Source organism: Adiantum capillus-veneris, chromosome 1 (genome assembly GCF_014529385.1).
Source record: "Adiantum capillus-veneris isolate H3 chromosome 1, ASM1452938v2, whole genome shotgun sequence".
Taxonomy (NCBI): domain Eukaryota; kingdom Viridiplantae; phylum Streptophyta; class Polypodiopsida; order Polypodiales; family Pteridaceae; genus Adiantum; species Adiantum capillus-veneris.
In genome coordinates, this window is record NC_140931.1 from 56,555,441 (window position 1) to 56,580,058 (window position 24,618).

Sequence of the window (24,618 nt, forward strand, 5' to 3'; positions counted from 1 at the left end):
TGGATTTTGCCGCGTTGTATGTTCTCAAGTCAAAGCATGGTTGCTCAAAATTTTCAAAGGGGCAAGATTCGAAAATGTTATAGAATTGTGGGATGCTTCTCCACTAAACACAATAATAGAAGTGCGGGTACGATTAGAGAGGTGTGGAAGGTGGGGTGTGCTAATTGAAGGTGCCATACATCAAACCCATCATGCAGGTCTTGTATGCATGTGGTCGCTTGAATTCAACAAGTATGCTCCCGCTGTATAGTTGCCCTTAGCCATGGTCAAGGGAAAGAATTCCAACGCCATGCAGTTGGGACCCGAGGATGATGAACCACCAAAGCGACCGCATTGCAACATGGAAATAGTTGTTAGCGTTGATGTTAGCAGCCAGGAGGAAGAAGAAGTATCTGTCGAAGAAGACTCACAGCAAAAACTCCTCTTAGTGCGGTCAAGCTTCGACAAGGTCTCATGGATCCTTTCATGGACTTCAAGGTAGGCATTGATTGTAAAAGAAAGTTTAATGCTGAGTGGTTAGGTAAGATTGGATTGCATGCTTTTGCATTATTACCATGGGGTGATTGGAAGCATAATTTCTATGCAAAGTCTTAGTTAGAGATTCCGAGGAAAACAAAAGGCATGCTGTCTAGCACTGTATTTTTTACTCCTGAATTGGTAACATAAGTTTTTTAATTTCCATTGAAGGGTGCTACCATGATACCTAAATGTTTTGACATGATCTTGAGGAAGGAATTTGGTAGTACAAAAGGAGGAAAAAAGTATTATATGCAAAAAAAGTTACCTATGACAGGAGAGAACAGTTAAAAGTGGTGCCTAGAAAAGACATGCTTCTTGATTAAGTTTGATTACATGTCAAAGGAGAACTACACACCTTTATCTTTTGCAGAGCAAGGGGGTACAGTAAATTGGGGAAATTGGTTGTATGAGAAATTGTCTGCTAAGGTATATTTGTCAGATAAAAGGAAAGCACATAATGGTAGCAGGTTGTCTGCATATCTGTCAACTTTATTTAACTTTGCTCAAAAGCCGCAAATTGAACAAAGTGAGACAGAGTATCAAGCATTACCTGATACTTCTAGCAAAGCATAGTTGCTGAAGAAAGATCAATCTACAAGTCAAACATTGGATTTGGCAATAGAGTTGGGAGGTAATCCAAAAAAGTTAAAGAGTCCTTCAAATTTCTGGTGCAGGCAGGATATACAGTGGAAGAAGCTTTCAGGTTTGTTCAAACTCCAGAAATGGTGGATTCCATGAAGAAGTTGGACATTTCTATTCCTAAGCCTGGCTTTAAGGAGCAAACACCAGCAAAGTTAGATAAAATATTTACTTTATCTAAAAAGAGGAAAATAGGGACTGAAGGAATGAATCTGGCAAAGCAATTAGATTTTGAGGATTCAAGTGCTAAGGGAAATCAAGGACGAGTAGCTATTGAATATGCAGGCATGGCTATAAAGATGCTGACAGAGGTTTAGAAATTTTTGAGCAGGCAACAGACACAAGTGGAGGCTCAGATGCAGTCAATGGTAGAAACAGGGGTAGAAAAAGTGTTGTTGCAGGAACAAATGGACATGGTGCACAATTTGAAGTTGGAGTTGGAGGATTTGAAGATTAAACATAGGGATGAGGTACATGATTTGTTGCTGCAACATCAAAGTGAATTGACAAGAGGTAAGATGTCCTTAAAGAGTGGACTTTGAATTTGGAGGAAAAGGTCAAGTATGAATTGGAACAATTAGCTGGCAAGAATGCAGAATTGCAGGTTCAGAATCTTATGTTTGAGCAAAGATTGAAACCTTTGTTGGATCTAGAGAAGCAGGTTTTAGGTCAAGAAGAACTTGATTTCAATGGGGTGCTGATATCTAAAGGAGATGTACAATACTTAACTAGCAAGTGATGGATAGTATTTCAATGGGGTGCTGATATCTAAAGGAGATGTACAATACTTAACCAGCAAGTGATGGATAGTATGCAAGAAGCATGGAGTTCCATGAGAGAGAGGCTGACTACTGTGTAAAGCATCCATATGAAGTCAAAACAGGTTTTGTTAGTGCTCATGAGGAAAATCTGCTGGTAGAAGTTGATCAACTCAAGAAAGAAAGGGAGTACTAGATTTGTCAGGTGCAGGAGCTTAAATTAAAGCAGAAGGGGAAATTGATTATAGAAGAGGAGAAGCAAAGTGCAGAGCAGGTTCAAAAGTGCTCAGAGCAAGCAGAGATTTTTGAAAAACCACTACAGGAGAAGAGCAAGCAACAAGTGGAAAAGTCCAATGTTGAGCCAGAAATACAGTTAGTTCTACGTGAGTAATCAATGCCAGAGATAGCTGGTTCTGATCAAGCTGGGGCTCCATTACCTGACGCAGAAGGTGGTGTTGCTAGTACTGAAGCTGTGGAAAATAAGGTCTAGTTCTAGGCATAGTCAGACTGAGCATCATATGTGTCTTTTTGAACATTTTGAGAGTTAGTATGTATTTTGATCAAGGGACATGTTGATCCGAGTCGGACGTGCCATGTGTTAAAAGGGGTATTTCTTAGTAAAGCTCAGTCAAAATATTTCTTAGTCCGACTTTTGATAGGTCGGATGCTTAATCGGATATTGCTGACTCTAATTGGTTGGACAATTATAACCACTAGTTAGTATTTTGTATGCTACATGAGTACTGAGAAGGATGTAGAGAAGTTATCTATGGTGTTTCTTTACGTGTATGAGTTCTGTCAGATCATTGCATGCTGATTCGAAATGTGTTTATCTATCTTTTTTGATAAGTCTGAATACAGTGTTTCTGTCTATTCTTGGTTAGAAGCTTGTATGGAAGTTTGATGCATGTGTTGTACAACCCCAACATGGATGCAAAAGTGTAACATGCATAAATAAACAAATCTCGACCGGCAACCACGACTGTGTTGAATGGTTAAGTTGATGTCTTGCAAAATCTCCTCCTCCAAACTGGCACCAATTATTGAAGCTTTCTTACGCTCCTTGCATACCCCACAAGCTACAAATCGGTGCATTGTTAAAACCACTACATTCTGTGTTGTTTTGAAAATAGGGTACTTGGCTATGTCAAAACAAATTTCACACACACCTGTAGTCTCTACTCTCATATCTTGCTTCTTTTTAATCATGTGCCCAAAGCATTGGAACATACCCATCAATGTGTCAACTGGAAATAGATCACTGTTTTGCTTGCACACTACAATGAAAAATTGCATGAGCAGATTGTTTAGGTCACAGAGATCTAGTTTCTCAAGAGGAATCTGCAACTCTAAGCTAGAAATTTTCCTCCACACCTCAAATTTCTTTCAAGCCCAATTGTCCTTGTGCTTAGTGCCAATTTACCCTATACCGAGTTGCCCTCTCTCTAGTTGAGCATCCCCAACAAGAAAGCCACTATTTGTTTGCAAATCAGATTCGACACCAACAAGAACACAAGGCGGAGAGCTTACCTTGTTGCCCTTGCCTCTCCCAACCAAAGCGGAAGCCTCAACCTTATTATAATCACCTTGTGCACTCAAACTACTATTCATGGCTACATTTTTAGTACAAGTGTCATAAAAACTAATATCTACTTATTCCAAATAATTTTCTCATATTGAATTGATCATTTAATATGAGAAGACGAATGGGAACAAGAGGTAGAATATAGATATGTGTTGTTAGACTATCTCAGCATTGGACCAACAAGGAGAGATGGTTACATCTCAATAGGGGTCCAAGGAGTTTGTCTGCCAAGGAGCAATGTGCATATAATGGAGCTTAAAAAACCTTAGGGTTAGCTTCATTAAAGACTTCCAAAGGTTATTGGTAAAAGTCCTTAGACCTAGGACCTTAGGCAAGATGGGGTTGACCTTGAGGTGGGAACCTTGCCCAAGCTTGTTGTGCTTGTTGAATAAGGTGCAAGTGAGGTGCTTGTCATGCTTAATGACTACGATGCTTGAGGAGCTTAAGGTGCTTGAAGTCAAAAAGGTGCCTACAAAGGAGGGAGCGAGCCTAAGAAGTAGGGGAGGAGAGAGAACACATATGCACCCTCTCAAGGGTCACCCCTTCCACAAGAGGCATGTAGGACACATGTCAAGCCCCCAGCAAGGTTGCCCTCATAATGTGCCTAAAGCCTATTGGATGATCTTTAAAGAGGTCCATTGAGAATTTAGATTAATTAAATAATTATCCAAACATTATTCATCTCTCAAAGGGAAAAGAAGCACACTTGTACAAATGCTAACCCCTCTTGCTTGAAATGACCATACCCTACAATTGGCCAAGCTTGGCAAGGGCCAATAGGGATCAAGCATGAGTGAAGAGAGAGAGGGGTCGACCTAGGCAAGGGAGAGACCTCATTTTTCTCATTCTCGCACTCACACACATTCTCTCATTGTTTTGAGCAAGAAATCAATCTCCTTATCCAAGCTTGAGAAGTAGAAAGCCTACACCAACAACTCTTGGCTGTGGAATGCAAATCCAACCAAGAGCAAAGCTTCAATGACATGCTCATCTTTTCTATCATCTATATTACTATGCTAAGCTAAGCTCCAAGAGTAATCTATGGTGAGGAAAGTACTTCTTTCTCGTATGCTACTTCTTCTTCCTCTTCCCTTCTGTCACTCCTTGCTAGCTCTCTCCACCTTTGAAGGTGTTTGAGGTCTTGGGATTGGGGCCGGGGACAAGTTAATGCTTTTGTAAGTTAGTTAAGGGCATAATTTTGGTGCATGAAGCTTACCATCTTCATTGCATCCACAAGGAACACAAAGCATGTATTGTACCAAGTCTCTTTTCATGGGAAAATCTATAATACAAAAGCCTTTTGGAGGGGGGACCGTCTCCAAGTAAATCCGGTCCTCAATTGTTGTCAATTTCTCTAATTCTCTCTTCTTTTACAAGTATTGTTCATGCCAAGCTAACTAGGTATAATGGTTATTTTGCTATCTTTAACCAAGTATTCTCCTTATGCTCATGAAAAATTCTCATAAAGAAATGCTCACTACAGTTATCTTAATGCTGCTACTCTCAATGTTATTAGTCCAATTCCATTGCAACAAGCATGAGAAGAAACATTAAATTCACAAAATGAAAAGCTGCCAAACTACATGTAAGACCTCGCAATCAACGAATAAGGAATATTTTGAACAAGAAATTTGCAGTATTTACAGTAATCAACTATGCTAGCAAGGTCTCTTAATCACATCTAAACTAAATATTTACACACACCTACAAAACTTGCAACCTGAGATGCTCCTTACCTAGCACCTTCTGCGGATCCTCCATATGCGCATTGTGTCGAGACTCCTTCCACAAAAACGCCTTTAATACATGCTCCATCGCCAACTTCTATGGAAGTCCACAATCATTGGGCAAGAGAGAAAAAGACAGCACTCCAAACATTTGAGAACCTGCACAATGGAATACAAAAGGCTATGTTGAGAATGAAGCAAGTCCATTCTTGACATTATTACTAGAGAACCCACAAAACCTTACACTTGGAAAACCAACATCAATGGAACCTTGTCAGCACCAACGACACTTCTCCAAGCACAAACGCAGCTCATCAACACAAAACTGTGGTAGAAGCTGTTTTTTGGACAGAGATCGTTGATGGAGATCGCTCGTCAACACAAATTTGTGTAGAATCTACTTGACCATGAACCCTAACCTAGAATACACATAACTACTACCCTCCTAATAGACCAAAACAAAATGCAACCTGTAGGTAATTGTGCAGCCAATGGTGAGTGCATAGCTCCACCTACCCCATCGATCACCCTGGCTTCAACTCCGCCATCGCTTCACTCGGGTGCGCAAAAAACCTATGCACGAGAAACGTCCGCCATCACTTAGCTTACATGTAGCACACTGGATTGAGCTCCCCCATCGCTTAGCTTACAAAAACCTACGCCCTGGACCATTGACGATCGGGAATGGTAGTGAAGTGATCATTTCCCCATAATAAGTGGTCCTACATGGCTCTCGACTGACGTCGATTGCTACGAGGTCTCACTTATTATGAGGAATGGCCACTTCACGACCATTCCCTACCCCAAAAAGTCAAAGCAATGCGATCATCTCTTGCCAAAAACTCAAAAAATCTCTCTACTTTCTCTTCCCCATAATGTTATGGAACAATCATTTTTCCAAATATACAAAATTCTTTTCCTTGATTTTGTGAAGAGGAAATTTTAGAATAGTAGGTTGGGCGGAATTTTTCCTTTGCCCCCTGCGCTTAACCGGCAGTTTTGAAATTGAAAACGGCACCATATTAAGCTGACACATTTTTCCTGAACACTGCTTCCCCAACTCCAAAAAAGAAATGTAGCCTAACAGTAGCCTAGTTGCAGGTTTATTGAAGTCTTTTGAGTCTGAGAGCGTGCTCAAGCACAGAAAGACCCAAGGATGATCGGCGAAGAGCATGTTCGCATGTCTTGGCGCGGCGCCTCGCAATGTCGGCAGAAGCGCTTCTTTGTCTGGCAAGGCACTATTGTTGAAAGACGGGTTTCCCGCCACGAACCTCCTTGGCACGGCCACTCAATAAGTCCATTCTTCTCTTTATTACACAGGAAAATGCGGAAAACAACAGACCCATTTGAGCATGGTCGCAGTAAACGTAGAATCAGAAAAGACCCATTTGTGCGCACTCACAGAAAGCATACCCGAGGACAGGAGGGACGTCAAAGTGCACAACACTCATCATCTCTCCTACTCAGAATCACTGGCAACGGCGCTGGATAAAGTGCAGCTCCCATGTAGCCGTGCAGATTTCGCTTTCCTTGCTGCTTTCTTGCGTTTGTGTGGAAATATGTGTGCATTGGCCCAGGGCCAACTGGTACACATCCACATTATAAAGTGTGAAGTTGATCAAACTACATTCTTGCAAAACGTTCTGTTGCAGATGTATGGCAAATGTGGTGCGGTAAATGATGCATATGCAGTTTTTGCAAAAATGCAGCAGCACGATCAGCACTCATGGAACTTTATGGCCTCAGCTTACACCAACAGTGGAGAGTGGGATCTAGCTTTGGAGATCTTTTATCGATCGCGTACTCAAGGGTTTACAGTGAACGAATATGTCCTCACTAGTATTATCTCAGCTTGTGCTGGCAAAGAGGACTTGAGACAGGGGAAGAATGCGTATGCTTGCTTAGTAGATAGTGATTATGAGGCATCGGAAGCAGTGGGCAATGCTTTGGTAAATCTATATGGTAGGTGTCATTGTCTTGATGACATGTGGACTGTGTTTAACAAAATAGTGGAGAAAAGTGTGATATCTTGGTCGTCAGTCATCATGGCTTACACCCGACATAATCTTGGAAGAGAGGCAATTTCACTCTGGCGCCACATGCAACAGGAAGCTATTTTGCCAAACAAAGCAACAATTATTGGTCTTATTGATGCATGTGCCAATGAGGCTGCATTGCATAGAGGAAAGCAAGCCCATTGCTGCATTTTGAGAAGCCTTTTTGAAAATGATGGCATGGTTTTGACTACCTTTATCAATATGTATGGGAAGTGTGGTGACATGGAGAATGCCTTGAAGGCGTTCGAGCGGTTGCAAGAGCACAGTGTGGTCTCATGGACTGCTCTTATGGCAGGTTATTCTCAGCATGGACATACCAAAGAGGCTTTTGAAATATTTGATAAGATGCAACAAAATGGAATTACACCCAATGAGGTTACGTTTGTTTGCATTCTTGATGCATACAACAGCCAGGGATTACTTGACAAGGCTAAGCAAATGCATGCTTGCATCAAACACAGCGGATTTGAGGTGAACGTCGTGGTGGAGACTGCTCTAGTGAAAATGTATGGTAAGTGTGGCAGTCCAAGTGATGCATGAGCATTGTTCGATGCGATGCCACAGCGCAGCCTTGTATCATGGAACACAATGCTTTCAGTCTACGCACAGCATCGACATCGGAAGGATGCCTTTGAGCTGTTTAGTTTGATGTTGAGGAGGGGAGTAACCTTGAATCGAGTCACCTTCGTCAGCATGCTATCTGTATGTGCAGACGAAGGAGCTGTGACAGAAGGCAAGTGGATGCATGATCAAGTTGTACGGCGTGGCTACTTCAAAGATGCCGTTGTCGGCAATGCCCTTTTGAACATGTACACCAAGTGTGGCGAGGTAAATCCAGCGCAGAACGTTTTTGAAAGATTGTCTGAACGAACGGTCGTGTCTTGGAACACCATGATTCCTGCATATGCTTACCATGGACATGGTAAGTAAGTTCTATCAATGCTTCGACGCATGAAGAAGGATGGTGTGCACCCAAACCTAGCGACCTTCAAAGTTATTTTATCTGCTTGTGGCCATGCTGGCTGTGTTGATGATGCAAATGCATGTGTGAATGCCATGCGTGAGCTTTTTGGACTAAGAGCAGATACAGAGCTTTATGATTGTGTCATTGATCTTCTTGGGAGGACAGGAAGGCTAGATGATGTTGAAGAAAAAATTTCTCTGATGCCAGTGCAACCAAGGCTTGAGTCATGGTTAATGTTGTTGGGTGCTTGTAGTAATCAGGCTGATTTACAACGAGGAGAATATGTTGCAAATCAGGTTTTTGAGATGTTTCTGGAATGTACCGCACCTTATGTTATCTTATCCAATATGTATGTGGCTGCTGGTAGGGACTCAGATGCGGAGAGGCTTCTATCAAGGATGAAGGAAAAGGGCTTGATGCAGTCGGGAGAGTGCAGCTACATTGAGGTGGATGGAGTGGTGAAGAAGTTTTCTTGTGACGATCGATCCGATCCTCAAGAGCAAGAGATTCATGATGAGTTGGGCAGGCTGGAAAGACTAGCTGCTGATGCTGATTTTAAGGCAACGTCACGTGGAGATGTTGCTAGTGATAATACCTCTTGTTATCATACTGAAAGGTTGGCCATAGCTTTTGGCTTTTCATGCACGGTCCACAAGAGTTCTCTCTTTGTTGCTAAGAGTGCTCAAATGTGCTCTGAATGTCATGTGTTTTTGAAAATTGTATCTAAAGTCTGCGATAAAAAAATCATCATCAGTGATTCCACAGGGGTGCACCGCATGCAAGATGGGGCATGTTCTTGTGCAAATTAATTTAAATTCTCTGCCACTTCCAGGGTTGGGCTCGTTAGCTTTGAACAAATTCTCCAGGGGTGTATAGCATGTGCATATTGTCAATTATTTGTGTAGGCACATAGACCTAGATAAGCCATAAGGATTTTGTATCAAATATAATGTGTTGCCCATTGATGGAGGTAACCTGCAACCAAGACATGTTGATGCTGAAAAAATTAATGAAGGCTTGCAGTTTTCAATGGAAAGTCTCAAGCATTTAGTCGAAACACTTGGGAGCTCTTGTCATGCGGATGTGTGAGTGCTTTGTCGAATCTGTGCGTTCAGCTTGTCTTATAATTTGTGAGAATGCTCTTCTCACTCTATAGCCATAACTAAATATCACACAGGGATATCACTCTTCTCACATCTTTGCCATGTGCCACTTCTTAAAGGGATACCACCATTGTCATATATCACTTTTCTCAGATCTTTGCCATGTGCCACTTTTTACAAGGATACCACCATTGCCATATATTTGCAATGTGTCACTTACTGTATTCTTACTAATCCATTTTTGAAACAAAGGAAATGTTTTAAGCTTGAAAACTAATCTTGCTTGGTGGGCCTTGCTAAGCAATATTGCAGCCATGAATAATTAAACAAACATGATTTTATGCGTCGAATCACTTCTTCCTAATTGAGAAGAAGTAATTCCCTATTGCGAATATCAGGATGTATCCTGCTGCCTTGGTACAAATCCTTGTTCATAGCAGTCTTTAAGTGAGCTCACAAAAGAAAAGCCCAACCGAGAAGAAGCATGTCATTATGCGTCGAATCACTTCTTCCTAATTGAGAAGCCGTGGCCAGTGATGAGGAAAGCACGCTAACCAAGACAGCAGGTGATCCCACTACCGTTACGGTTGTTCTATATGTATATCTGTGTGTGGCTTGCCGCTGCCGTTGCTATAGTTTGCCGCTTTGTTTTTGAGAACCAGGTTGGCTGCCTGATTGGAAAGGGTGGCCGCATCATTGAACAGATGCGCAAGGATATCAATGCCTGCATGCGCTGCTTTGGTGATGAGCTGGTTTTCTTGCATGATGTGATTGTATTTGGCGAGCTGCCCTCTCTTTGAAAACATCCCAGAGCTTACTGACCCTGCCACTGTTGGGCATATCTTGTGATCATAGCACTCCAAGAGACGACATGGAAGCTTGTCAAGCACTTTTTGTGCTTTGACGACCAGCTCTATGCAGACCTTCAGAACGAAAGAAAGCACTACGTTTTTTGTCAACAGCCCCTGACTAACAATATTACCGTGAACTCTTTTGCCCATACCAACATGTTTCATAATGCCACATGCCTTCAAGATAGAAGCATAGCTGATTGCACTTGGAGAGTTTCCCTCTCTTTGCATCTGCTGAAAACAGCCCAGAGCTTCCTGGCCCTGCCACTGTTGGGCATATCCCGTGATCAGAGTATTCCAAGAGGAGACCTGTTAAATAATCATGTTGATCGAGGTCCCGATACAAACTGAACACTTGCACCAACCAACCCATGAATACACCACACTGACTTGGCAAAATACTCGACTTAGTTTTCAACATGCTTTCGTTAAACCCTCAAGCTACATGAATTAACGTCCTTCTCTTTGATCCATACAGCTTGCAGTATTCTTTCATTGTGGCACTCATTTGTTGAAAGTTGAGGAACGTTTCAGTGTGAGCACTAACCCATGACCGTCATAATGATAGAATAGCTTATGACATTAAAGTGCAACCCCTGGTCCCCTAAAGTACTCAGATCTCTCTTTTCTGTTGAGATAGAGCATTTTGACAGCCACCCCAGTTAGAGATATGCCTCCAGTGTATATATACTCCAAAATAGACCTTTCAAACAAAGCACAGAAATATACCTCCAATGAATGGGAAGGTCGAAATGCAACAAAATGTTTATCATAACCCACCGTGTGCTCCTTGCTCAATTCAACAACCTGCAAAACTCTCAATATGCATCACAGGATTGAAACCTACCCATATTTAAATAAATGAAAAGTTTACAGCTTCCTCTAATCCCATGTAGTAACTACTCCCAAACAACCCAAATGTGCTCTTCAGAGGGAAGTTGTTTAGTAAATGAAAATGCCAAGAGCTTCAATGAAAGGAAATCTCATTGCTTTGACATTACCTGCTTGAATGGGGCATTATTGAGTTTAATGAGGTTCGTGTTAGAGTCTTCTATGATGCTGAATTCAATGTAATTCATAGTAGAGCTCTCTTTGTCAAAGAAAATCTGAGTGTCATCATGAGTTATATCAGGTTCAAATCCATTTGCCATATGATAATCTGTCATCCCTGTGTTACCTGCATAATATTCGACTCCAGGGTTTGAAGAATCAATGTGTGAGGATGCCACATTCATTATCGACTCTTCACTTTTCCGAAAGATTTCAGCCGTAAAATTATTCAGGTAAGTTCGATGACCTTTTGCTGACGAAACTGTGAAACGGGCATTATTCTCTACCAATTCTGATGATGATGGTGATGATATTGTGAAATTCGAAGTTCCCCACTCACCATCACGAGTTTTGCTGATAACGAGGGCTGATTGTGTCTTTGGCGAGTCATCTGGATCATGTGTTAGTGTACCATTCACCAACCTGACTGGCTTGTCTCGAGTCTTAGACTCTCTACTCTTAACATCTTCGCAAGCTGTAGCTTCACTTGTCTTAAAGGAAACTTGTTTCTTCTTTGTCTGCCCAACTGCTTTTCCCTTCTGAAATGTTAAAGTGTAATGATTATCATTTGTCTTAACCATCAACAGATGGGGCTCTCCGAAGGGATCATAAGCCGCAGAAAACTAAATTGAACTGGGAATCAGCAATCTTGCATGTCAAGCCAGCATCAGCAGGCTCATACAAGTCTTAAACGTTTATGTATGTGTGTTGGATTAAATCTTTCTTTCTTCTGCATTTTTGGTTCAGCTATACTGTGCTTTGTTAATTTGTGGGATCTCTCTCTCTCTCTCTCTCTCTCTCTCTCTAAAAAACACACAATCTGAGTCCAAATTTGCATCGGTACACTGTGCCCAAACTTATGCAATATACTCATAGCAGCATGACAAGCATGTACAGGCAGACCCAAGCATCTTCTTAGACACTTCCTAATGCAAATCCAGCGTACTTGTCTGCATGGGAGGTTGGATAGAAAGCTAACCTCAATGGTTGCTTGAAGCTGTACGTTTTGAGTAGTGCAATATTCAGAGGTGGCCATCTGCTCAGAATAGCCCAAAGCCTCCAGTGGCCTGTTCTCAAGAGCTGATGGGTCAGGATCGATGACACAAGTCCTCCCACAGATGCCCACTACTCTGATCCTCTGAAAACAGCACTCTGCAACCTGTGGCGCCTCAATTGAGACTGCATAGTCGATCCTTGCTCTGTACCTCGAAGAAGATGGAGGGTATAGTCTTTGAGCAAGCTCGAACTGCGATGTGAGGACCTCCAGTTGCGTGAAGGCCTCCATCCATCTGGGAGCTACTGACTCTAAAGGTGTGAGCCACTCGGCTGGTACTGCCTCGCTGATGTCCTGACACATGCTCTGTCCTCCTCTCATGCCCTACAGCTGGACGGTTTGTAGCTCCTCTATCAAACCTGAGAACTCAAGCCAGTCGCCAAGAGTGCGTGCTGGACCCTCTGCCATGGAACCCCAAGACACATGAGGCCTACTACCAACCAAGTGGCCTCTTTGAGTGCTGACCATGAGTGGAGGGTCTCCAAGGGCCTCCTGCCTGAGGCACTCGAGCTCTGAGTCGCTGTGGCAACAAATCCTTCCAAGGCTCCTCCCCTGGAAGCAGTCCTCTGACCACAAACTTCCCAAGAAGGGCTCTGCTCTGCTAAGCTGGGCCTATGATCCCCTAACCCCCCCTGAGAACACGGTAGAGTGATGATATGCCAAGCTACTTTTTCTTGGGCCATCTGAATGTCGCGCCCTGACCAAAGAAAGTTCTTGATCAGCCTCTCTACTTGGCTGATACAAGAACTTGAAAAGATCAAACAAGAGGTAATGTACCACATAGTGCAAACAACACCTGGTTGATCACTACAACTCTGCCTGCCAACGAGAGCCGTGCCGAGCTCCAGTGAAGCAACTTTCTCCTGATGGACAAGAGGAGGGGAGCAATCTACTGCTCAGGAGACAGATCCAGGCCAACCTGGCAACCCAAGTAACGAACTGCAGTCCCTAGAGGGATCCATCCAAAACCCTCACCTGGCAGCCAATCAGGCGTCAACACTGCCAACCGAGAAAGCCACTGTCTTTCTCCAATTGATCAGTGCGCTTGATGCACAGAAAAATGTCTCAAGAGCCTGCTCATACCTGTGTAAGTTTGCCTCATGTCCTCCAAGTACAAAGTTGAGTCGTCTGCAAACTCAGCATTCAATAGCTCATCGCCCCGAATAGGAAGCGCTAAGCCTCGTAAACCAACCTGCTGGAAAACGAAAAACCTGCTCATGGCCTCAGCATAGAACAGAAAGAGGAAAGGGGCAAGAGGACAGCCCTGCCTGACCAAATGTGTAAGCAAGAAACGGTCTCCTCTACCTCCTGCAAAAGCACCTCACTGTGTGCACGTCTATGAAGAGTAGACACTCCCCTCTGATCCAAGCATCTGAGAAGCCCATCCTGTGTAGAGTGCCCTCGAAGAAGTTCCAGTCAACTTTGTCGTAGGCCTTCTCAAAATCGAGAAGTAGTATCACCAGATCCTCCCCTTGGAGATGCGCAAGGGCAAAAGCCTCCCAAAAGGTGAAGATGTTGTCAAGGATACTGCCCTCCTTAACAAAACCTGTCTGGGTCCCATGGATAAGGCTCTCTAGAAGTGGATGAATCCTCAAACTCAGAATCTTGGATAGAATCTTATAGGCTGAGTTGAGGATGGTGATGGATCGCCACTGTCGAATCTCATCCAAGGAGCCACCTTCCTTAGGAATGAGGTATATCAACCCCTCACTGATGCTGTCTGGCATCTCGCCTGTGTGCAAGATGTACTAAAAGGCGCTGCAAAGGTTTGAGCCTAGTAAATCCCAATACTCCAAGAAGAAGCTGGGAGTCAAACCATCCTCACCGGGACAGCTACCACGAGGAAGTGCTCTGAGGGATGTATGGAGCTCTTCTAACTGGAGAGGCAGCTCAAGACTCTGACGCATCTCCTCAGTCACAAGACAAGGCATCTGTGCCCAAACCTGCTCTCTGCATGCATCCCGACGCTCTGACTTTGGCTTTGCGGACAGCAAGCCTCGGTAAAAGTCAATGGCAACTGCATGCATATCCTCTGGCTCTGAAGCTACAAACCCGTCAGGTCTTCTCAACTGGCTGACACTAGCGTGCGCATGGCGGGGACCCACCGTCTCAAAGAACGCCCCAATCACTCTGTCACCTACCTGGGTCCACTGAGATGCCTGTCGATGGAAAGCGAACTCATGACGCCTCTCCTCTATGCTAACTAGCTCCTGGCGAGCCTACTGCAACTGCTCCTGCACCCAAGAACTGTTTGAATCCTGCTCCTGCATCCTCTGCAAGGAAGCAACACCCCGTCCGAGACAGAGGGTCAATGTTACGTACTTTTGAGTAGAAAAGCTCATTGAACTGAGTAGTCCAACCGAGAAGTTCTGCAAATGAAAGCAAGAAAAAGAGCTCCACGCAATTAGTAACGAAATTTCCTAAGCTCCAAATGCTGTAATTATAACAAAGATCGATAAGCTTGCTTGGTCATGACAAGGCTTGATCAGACCCAGGTTTAGCAGAAAGCAAGGTTGGCGCCATTAAAGCTTGAAACTGTAGAAAAAATGACCTTTGCATATAAGGCACGCTGCACTCTAGTCATGCAGAGCTGCATGTCTTCTCCACATGCGGTGCAGGCGATGGCGGCTGTGGAAGGTGAGGGAGGAGGTGCAGCAACAGCAGGTTAAATGGCGTCCGAGGAGCTGCAGTCTGCAAAGCCTACAAATGAAAGTTGAGAGAGCGCACAGAAGAATTTTGAAAACTTGAGTGCACTGCGTGGAATGCATAGACCTTTGGAACCTGGGTGGCGCAACCGGACTCGACTCTAGAAGCGCCGTTACTCAGATGGTAGGCAGCTGACGAGAGTTGACTGGGAGAGGACTGCATCCTTTCGCCCTTCGAAAAGACCTTGCTGGGTTGCTGCAAGTAGTCGACGCATTACGAATATCATCTCGGTACTTCCAAAAACATTGCATGAAACTGAATTAGGCACTTGGATTTAGACACCTTAATCTTGTCAGTTTTCTAGTTTGGCATTGCTGTTTTATGTTTGTTGCCTACAATCTGGGTCCTACTTTATTAGATCATCACATGCACTGGCGTAGTGTGGCTGTGACGGTAATTTACAAGCTTTTGAAGCTATTAGCAGTATGAGCTCATGAAGAGGGATTGCATATGAGTGACTTCATCTTGCAACATTCTTCTTGCTGTCTAAGATGTTGTACGTGTTGGAGTGCAATGACTGCACAATATGCCCAACATGGTTGGATGTTAAATGAAGTCCGTTCCTCAAATGCAATCACCTTTGCATGCGCCTTGAAGAGTTGTTGGCATTGGGCAAGAAAATTTGGTGAGAATGCTAGTTGCGGGGCCATTGCGTATAGTTGCTTGGCATTGCTTTGATCCACATGCATGCAAAATGAGACGTCCAGTGAGAGAGAGAGAGAGAGAGCTTTGTATAAGCAGATACCTTACGTTGCGCTCCTTGCTTGCTCAAGTCTCCAGCTTGCGCAGCGCAAAGCTTTCTTTATGCAAGCGCTAGTTTTATTACAAGCATGCATCATATATGGCTTAAAAGGAACGCACGAAAGGCACGCAGTGCCAACAAATTCACAAGGGGCTTTAGACAGCTTACCATATGGTAAAAAAAAATATAATTGCTAGATGATTTACTAGTTCCAATACGTACAAACATCTAGTAAGAGTGCAAACTAGCAAAAAAAAAACAACTCCTAGATGCTACATATAGTAATTCTCTTACTATATGGAGATTTGAATAGCCATATGATAATTTAAGTCTCAATATGGTAAGTAAATTGCTAGTTCAATGTAGGAGTTGACTCACTTACTAGTTTGATCTTACATATGAGTGCTCTCAAACTAGTAAGTCAACTAGCAATTTTTGTTTACGACCTAGAAATTCATCTAGCAATATATGAGGACGGTTGCTTGCAAACTAGTAATTCATCTGGAAACTTTTTTGTAAACGAGCTAGTAGTTCACCTAGTAATTCATTAAGGAGCATGCAGACACAAACTAGTAATTCATCACGAAATTTTCTCCTGAGCAAAAAATTTAGGAGAGTTTTCTTCAACATTAGGAGATTAAAGTATGCTTAATTCATAAAGATGGCAACAAATAGAATGAAGTTTAGCAATCTTTCAAAACGTGCATTACATGCTACAATTCTTAAATCATGTTGTTGGATTATAAAAGTACTTGTCATATGTTACAATCATATCCTTCATGGATAAAGGGCCAAAAATTTCAAAATAAAAAACTATCAAGGCTTCCAACAACAAAAGCCATGTAACTAAAATCTTCACACATAGTGGAAGTATTAGCATCATCGTTTGCTCTCTTCTCGAGGAAACTATTCGATCTCTGCATAGCAAAATAGGTAGGTTTGATCAAGTGGTACAAGTCTTGTACTTTCTTGAGATTCAGGCACATCATTAATATAGTTTCTTTGTCATCCCTGGGCAAATTTTGCGCCTACACAATTGTCACAACAAAATAACATGATTTAAAGAGAGACACATTATTTTTGTAAACATAAGTAAGGCAATGTTGTTAGCTTTTATTACAAACCTAAGATTTTAGAAAATATTGATTTTGAATCATTGAACATCCCGATTCATTGAACATTCCCCATCAGATTTGTGCTCCTAAACATTTAAAGTCCACTCTTTTATTTTATAGCCACATGCAAAAAGAATCTCATTAATGTGAAGAAAAATACCTTTTTCTTTTTAAGCTTTAAAGACTTTGAAGCTTGATCTTTCTCTTTTAGTAGCTCTTCAATCTCATAAGTATAGAAGTGGCAAAACATAGCTTTTTAATAACATTACAATTAAGTAGGGTAAGTGTTTTATAAAATAAATATCCATGTGAAACATGTTTGAATAGCACATTGCACTTTAGTGTGCTTTTTCTTTTTTGTTCTTGGTTTACACCATGTGCCCTTTCATTGATTTTTTCCTTCACAAAAATTCAAAAACAGTGTGCAATCTTAATTGACACAACAAAAAGTTCTAGAGAAAAAAATACATGAAGTAGAATTGTACCAGGTTTATGATATGGTCAACACACTCATCAAATTCATCGTTTACTTCCATATCCTTTTATTAAAAATAGTTGACAAACTCTTCATCTTGCATATAGTTTCTATATGCCTGACATTCAAAATAGTTTACCCGCATTAAGCAATACAATTTGGATCACACACACACACACAAAAACACAAATTAGCCGAATTTACCTCAATTATTTCAATTTCTATCTTTGTGTGTGTGTGTGTGTGTGTGTGTGGCTTGAGAGAGAGAGAGAGAGAGAGAGAGAGAGAGAGAGAGAGAGGAGTAAACCCCACATACCTCATAAGCATCTGCCATCACTTTGTGAAGCATGATTTTCCCATAGCATCTTAGGAACATATACTTTCGTCACTCTCTAAACACATAATAACAAATTTTATCATCATAGGTCATATATTATTGTTATTTTAAGATAAAAGTGCTTACATCACTACAAGAGGCTATTCATATTAGCGACGCTCACACAATGACGCTCAAAAAATTTTTTCCCGACGTCGCTATGAGCGTCGCAAATTTACAAGTAAATTTGCGACGCTCATAGCGACACCGATTGGGCTAAAAAAATAACAGAGAGTGCTCAAAAACTCAGATCTCAGATCTGAGTTTTTCGACGCCCTCAAGCAAGGAGCAGGTAACGCTCTCCCTCTCTCTCTCTCTCTCTCTCTCTCTCTCTCTCTCCACACACACACACACACACACACACACACACACACACACACACGAGGAGAGGAAGGAGAGCCAGGTATGCTCCTTCCCTCTCCTCACTCTCATGTTCCCTTCCCCTCTTTCTCTCTCCCTCTCTCTCTCTCTCACACACACACACACATACACACACACATAGTGTTTTTGAGAGAGAGAGAGAGAGAGAGAGTACAAACATAAACAAAAACGCACACACACATACATAAACAAAGAATGCACACACACATTGAGAGAGGAAAAGAGAGAGAGAGAGAGCATGCATAAACAAAAAACGCACACATTGAGAGAGGAAAAGAGAGAGAGAACATGCATAAACAAAAAACGCACACATTGAGAGAGGAAAAGAGAGAGAAAACATGCATAAACAAAAAAACTCACACACATTGAGAGAGAAAGAGAGAGAAACTAATTTAACGTCGTAGGAAACTAATTAAAATTAAAAGACCTAAAGATCTAGCCGATGAGGAGTTGAACTCAAGACCTATTATTCAAGAGGGAAATGGCATAACCAATCTATCATACTTGGCATGGGTGATATAAAGGTTATACCATTTATCTCTTTTTATTGGCACACACATCCACACACGCGCACACACAAGAAGAAGAGAGTTATAACGTCGTAGGAAACACTACAAGAGGTTGTGTGCTCTTGTGACGCTGTTAGCGACGGAAATACATTGGGTTTTTATAACCCCCGGCGTCGCTAAAACCGTCGCTAAGAGCGTCGCTACGAGAGCGTCGCTATAGGCATCGCTATAGGCGTCGCTATAAGCGTCGCTATATAGCGACGCCTATAGCGACGTTTACACAGATGACTATAGCGACGCTCATAGCGACGCTACAGAGCCATAAATAGCGACGCTTATAGCGACGCCCGAGAGATTTTTTTTTGGTGGCAGGGCATTGAATGCCCTGCCACCCATCAACCATATTGTACTTGATTCACTTTTTAAAAAAAGTGCAAAGATAGATAATAGACCCAAAATAATCACTCACAAGACGCATTGTTTGCAAAATTGACAATTGTACACATCAGAGGCAAAATGAATTGATTGGCAAATGTAATAATGACAATTGTACAACATCATAGGCATAAAGAATTGATTGGCAAAAGGAACTGCGGTGACAAATGTAATAATATACATGGTTCAAAAAGACGTATAAAATCCGTCGCTTGATACATAAGCTATGAGAAACCCTAAACTAATGCTATCTAGCTACGGCTAAACTGACGTCATCTAATCAGACGTCTTATCGCGTCCAAGCGGCGTATCTGTCGGATTCTGCAAAAAAAGACAATAAGACAGCTTTCAGTAAGTATAAACATATAACGACATTTATAAAACAATACAAAAAATAAAAAAGAGTAAACCCTAATACTAACCATGCCGTCGCGAGAACTGAGAATGTCCATCAGGGCGTTTAAGCCCTTCCTGCCTGCGTACTCGCGCTCGTACGGTGTGGGATACGTCCTGTCATCGACCACTGTCAAAACATACAAAGATTTCATTATGTTAGAATTAAAAAACTCATAAACCCTACACTATCGAACATGCATAAAGAGCAATGTGAAAAGACTTACAAAATCGGCCTCAAATGATGCCCATCCACCGCTCCCCAAGTGGTGCGAGCTCCCTGCCTCTACTCGCGCTCTGGCTGCATCCTTTTGTTGCTTCCACTTGTCGGGATTCTCGCGCGCTGCTTTCTTCGCATTCTTCCAATCTTCTTTGGCCAACCAATCTGGCCTGTTCCATCCATTCTTGATTGCTTTTTGCACTTCGGAACGCTTGTGTTTGCAGTATTCGCGCATTTGAATCTTCATCAGGTCTTCATTGAAGCGCTGATCCCGTGTTGGAACGGGAAACTCATCATGAAGTATGCTGATGACTCTGTTTTTTAAATCACTTGGTACTTCACTCCATTTGTTTAGTATGTAGTGTCTAAACAGCTGGGAGCAAAGACCACGCATGCGCGAGATCACCTTCTTGCCGTCATCATCCATGATGATGCCGCCGCTGATGTCGACGGAGTAAGGCAAGCCCTCTGGCCGGTGACGCGTGAACCTGGGTGTCCCGGCAGGGGTCTCTAGCGGCGTGTCGATGGGGGTACGGACGTCAGGTGTCTCCACCGGCGTCTGGGCCCCGAAGCGAGGAGCGTCGAGTGGGGTGGCTCCTGGCGGAGTAGGTAGAGGTGTGTAGCTTCTAGGAACAGTCAGCCGTGCAAAACCTGGCGTAGATGGCGATGCTGTGGCTGGTGTGGGGGCGGGCAAAGAAGGGGAGGGTAAAGAGCCTCGTCGAACACGAGGCGGTGTGGAGGCATCGGTGGTGGAATCCCCACAACAACCGCCACCGCCACCACTAGAGCGCCGGTGTCTAGACGAGTGTGAAGCTCGTCTCGTCGACGCCGAAGCTTCGGAGCGCGCCGAATGCTCCGAAAGAGAGGGAGATGCGGATGGTGTAGGAACGCGCGATGATGCGCCAGAGCGATGACGCTCCACGTACCACTGTCTCTGCTGCGGTGACAAAGAAGAAAGAAACTCCTCATCATCCATACCTGCATTAAACACACGAATATTTAAACTTAATATTGAATGAATAGAGTAGACAATGACGCAAAGACCATTAAATACAATGACATAATGACGCATATAAATACAATGACGCAATGAATCGAGTGATAGAAGAGGCAAGTCGAAAACTCAGAATTTTCAATCAAAAGATGTGAGCGCGAGTAGAAAAGAGCGTTATACACCATGGAAGGTACTTAGAGAGCCAGAGCTTTTACAACACGGAGCAAAATTGTTCAAGTACAATATTTGTGGCTTTAAGAGATCTCTCTCTCATCCTCGCATAACTCAGCATAACTTCCTATATCTATATAGAGCTCTCCGTTTAAACACATATCCTCTGTTTCATTTTGTAGCTCCTCTGCATGCACCCCATATAGAGTAGTAGCATCTTGATGCTCGTCTGGCACCACCGCAGCGGCTTCTGATTGAGCATCTTCTCTGATCTCCTCCATTGATGTCGTTGTGATTGGCACATGGTAGCCTTCATACGTCCTTGCACTACGAGGGGCTACCTCTATGACGTACCACCAGTTTGATGTAGACTTTGTAGGATGAAATATTACCTGCCAGAGCCACATAACTTACATGAGAGCTTTCAAGCACATAACTTGTAAAAGGGGGATGTTAACTATTTATATACTTACTTGTTCACAATGCTCGGGTAGTACGAAAGTGTCTCTTAGGTCAGTCCATTTCTTAGTAGAATCCACCTCAAGAAAACCAGACTCTCCTCTACGCATAGTAGCGTTGCGACCCTCCATGATTATCTTGAACCATTGCACGTCGAACAAGTCGACAAAAAATCCTCTGTAATCGATCCTCAAAATCTCTTGCAGCGTCCCGAAGTAAGTGAGTTCCACTACCACAGGATCTGCATCAGAGGAACGTCGTCGACTAGACTGTTCAAATTTTGCCATGATTCCACAATCTTGAGTAAAACACTTTTTGTCGATTCGTTCCACCCTAAAATGTCGACCTTTACACCATGCTGCTGTGTATGACTTATACTACAACGAACAAAGATTATGAGTGGCCGTTCAAACGTTTAGAAATAAATTCACTAGCTAGTCGTACATTGCAAACTTACCTTGGTCGCGCAACCCCGAGAGTACTCCCACTCTTCTTCAGTCACTTCGTCACCGCATTGTTGTGCGCTTTTCAATTGGTTGTGCAACCATCTTAAGCTCATGAAGGTTGGTAGGCTCTCCAGAACCGCTGGATAGTGCATCGGTGGTCGTCTTCCCCGTCTCCACTCGATTCGTGCCCTTTGTCGCTCTTGCTTTGCATCCTCATATTGTGAAATCCACTTTTGCATCACTGGATTGTGAAGCATGCAAAATTGGTTGATTTTAGCCTCTAGATCTTCCGTCATCTTCTTCTCAACACTGAAATTGCACATGACAATCCCAGATATGCGCTCATCATCTATGGTTCGCCATAGCGTGTCCCGAGATTTATCAAATCCGTCTAGCCACTCTCCAATGTACACTAGGGACTCTAATACCAACCAACCTTCTGCCATGCTATCCTCCGGACGTGCCTTTTGACGCATATATCCCTTAAGCGTTTTCATGAAACGCTCTAAGAAGAACATCCATCTGGAATGAACTGTGCCAGCTATTTCCACCTCATCAACTATGTGAACAAGAAGATGCACCTGAATGGTTAGCATTGTAGTAGGAAAATGTTTCTCAAACATGCACACAAGCTCCGCAGCATTTAGTTTGGCGAATGGTATGGAGTCTACGTTGATCTCCTTTTGTGAGATCCATTGCACCAGCTTTGCAAGTTTGTAGATTGTGTTACGGATGTCGAGAGACAAACATCCCTCAATGGCAACCGGTAAAATAAACTGTAAAGTATGTGCAGCAATGATATTAAAGTCCACATTTTATGCAATGATATTAAAGTCCACTATGAACGTACCTGACACATTTTATGCCAATCGTGTGACTTCAAACCGGTAAGCTTTCCTTCTTTAGTAAAACACGTTCGGAGCGAGTGCATTACGCCAGTGGGGGTCCGCAAAGATCGAATGGCCTCTTTTACTTTGCGTTCTTGGGCTCCTGTGAAAATCCATGGTGCTTTAGGGAGTTTTATCGATCCATCAGACGCTGTTTGCGGCCAATATTGCTCCATACGATCCACATTTCTAAGATCAACTCTGGCTCCCAAAGTATCTTTCTTGCCGGTCAAATGGTCCCATAGGAGATTACCCACATTCTTGAATATGTGCATTGGATTGAGCAAGTGATTGATCATGAGTCGGGGTCAGTATGGTAACTCGTACCATAGAGATAGTCTCTTCATCCCTGGAGGCAATCCGTCATCGCACATCTCCTTCTGCTCTAACATGCTTGTGCAGACATCCTTGGTGGCTCTCTTCCCAAAAAGTCGTCGCGTAACACATGATTCTCTGGAAGATACGCTTGATGACCTTCGTAGATCTGCTTCTTCAGTGAGGGTGCCCTACGTGCATTCAGTCTAGGTCCACATGTGACACATGCTCTATATCCGCTTGTTTGAAGCCCTACATGTATACACATGATAATAGATCAACTATGGGAAAAAACAATATTTACAGTGTCTGAGTAGTGAGTGTCAATAGATCACCTGAGCATTCTGTTAGCCCGGGATAGTCATGCATGGTCCACATTAGAATGCCTCTGATCAAAGCATTCCGTCGTCCTGTGTGTCAGCTCATATCCACCACCTCTATGCCAATCCACAATTGTTGTAGCTCTTCCAATAGTGGACGAAGATACACATCCATATTCCCCACTTTATATCGCCCTGGCACAATCAAGCTTAGCCATAGCCCCTTCTTCGTAGTCAACCACGGGGGAATGTTGTAGTTGACGATGACAACGGGCCATACACTGTAAGATGTTGATCTTTGACCAAATGGATTTACGCCATCCATAGCCAGGCCTAAGCGCAAATTTCGAGCTTCCCTGGCAAAATCCGACCATGTTCCATCTATATGTTTCTAGGCTGCGCAATCTGCAGGAATTCGTAGCACACCATCCGAAGATTTATTCTCCTCATGCCATGATGCTAGGGCGGCCATGGACTTACATTCGAAGAAATGCTTGATTCGAGGAAGCAGAGGAAAATGTCGCAAAACCTTTTGTGGAATTTTTGTCCCGTGGAGATCTACTCGATATCTTTCGGAATCACATTTCGGACACTTCTCCATGTCTGTGTATTCCCCTCTGAAAAGAATGCAGTCATTAGGACAAGCGTGGATAGAATTGTAATCCATCCCCAAGTTTCTCAAAATCTTTCTTGCTTCATCTCGGGAATCTGGCATCACATTGTCAGCTGGTAGTATGTGCTCTTTCAGCAATCTACACAACATAAAAATACGATACAGTTGTGTAAAAATCTATCAGATCATTATACATTTAGAGTTTTATTAAAGTAAACTAATTGTAATAGATCACCTGAAAAGCGCTGTGACGCTAGTGTCACTCCATCCAAACTTTGCCTGCATGTTGAGAAGAACCAGGAGTGCTTTCAATCTAGACATACGTGCTCCATTATACAATGGCGTATCGGCTTCACTTTTCATATCATCATAGATAAGCCTTCCTGAATCCATGATCGTCTCGATCATTTCATCAATCTCGGGCTCAAACATTGCCTCGTTGGGAATGTGCTCTGCATGATCATCCCCCGAGCTGTCAGCGGCTACATCTTGTGGCCTCACATATGTTGCTTGACCAACGCGTCTGCGAACACGTCTATTGGGTTGCAAGATTGCTGCTTGTTGGCCAGCGTCAGAGTCCGACGAGTTATAATTGGCAACAACTCGATCTATAATAGATGGATCGAACTCGCCAAATTCGCGAACGTGCTGCAAAGAAACACGTCTTGTCCGTCGCACAGCATGCTTGCATTGATTACAAGGACATAAGACCCTCGTTGAGAGATAGGTGTTTCGGTTGGACGGTCCCACATCC

General features: G+C 43.0%; 3 pseudogenes; all 3 read left to right on the plus strand.

Annotated features, from left to right (window-relative positions):
- Positions 1 to 368: 368 nt before the first annotated feature.
- On the plus strand, positions 369 to 7,826 carry LOC147464843 (pentatricopeptide repeat-containing protein At5g04780, mitochondrial-like; annotated as a pseudogene).
- Positions 7,826 to 8,225, plus strand: LOC147464844 (pentatricopeptide repeat-containing protein At3g24000, mitochondrial pseudogene; annotated as a pseudogene).
- On the plus strand, positions 8,225 to 9,306 carry LOC147464845 (pentatricopeptide repeat-containing protein At3g12770 pseudogene; annotated as a pseudogene).
- Positions 9,307 to 24,618: the final 15,312 nt, after the last annotated feature.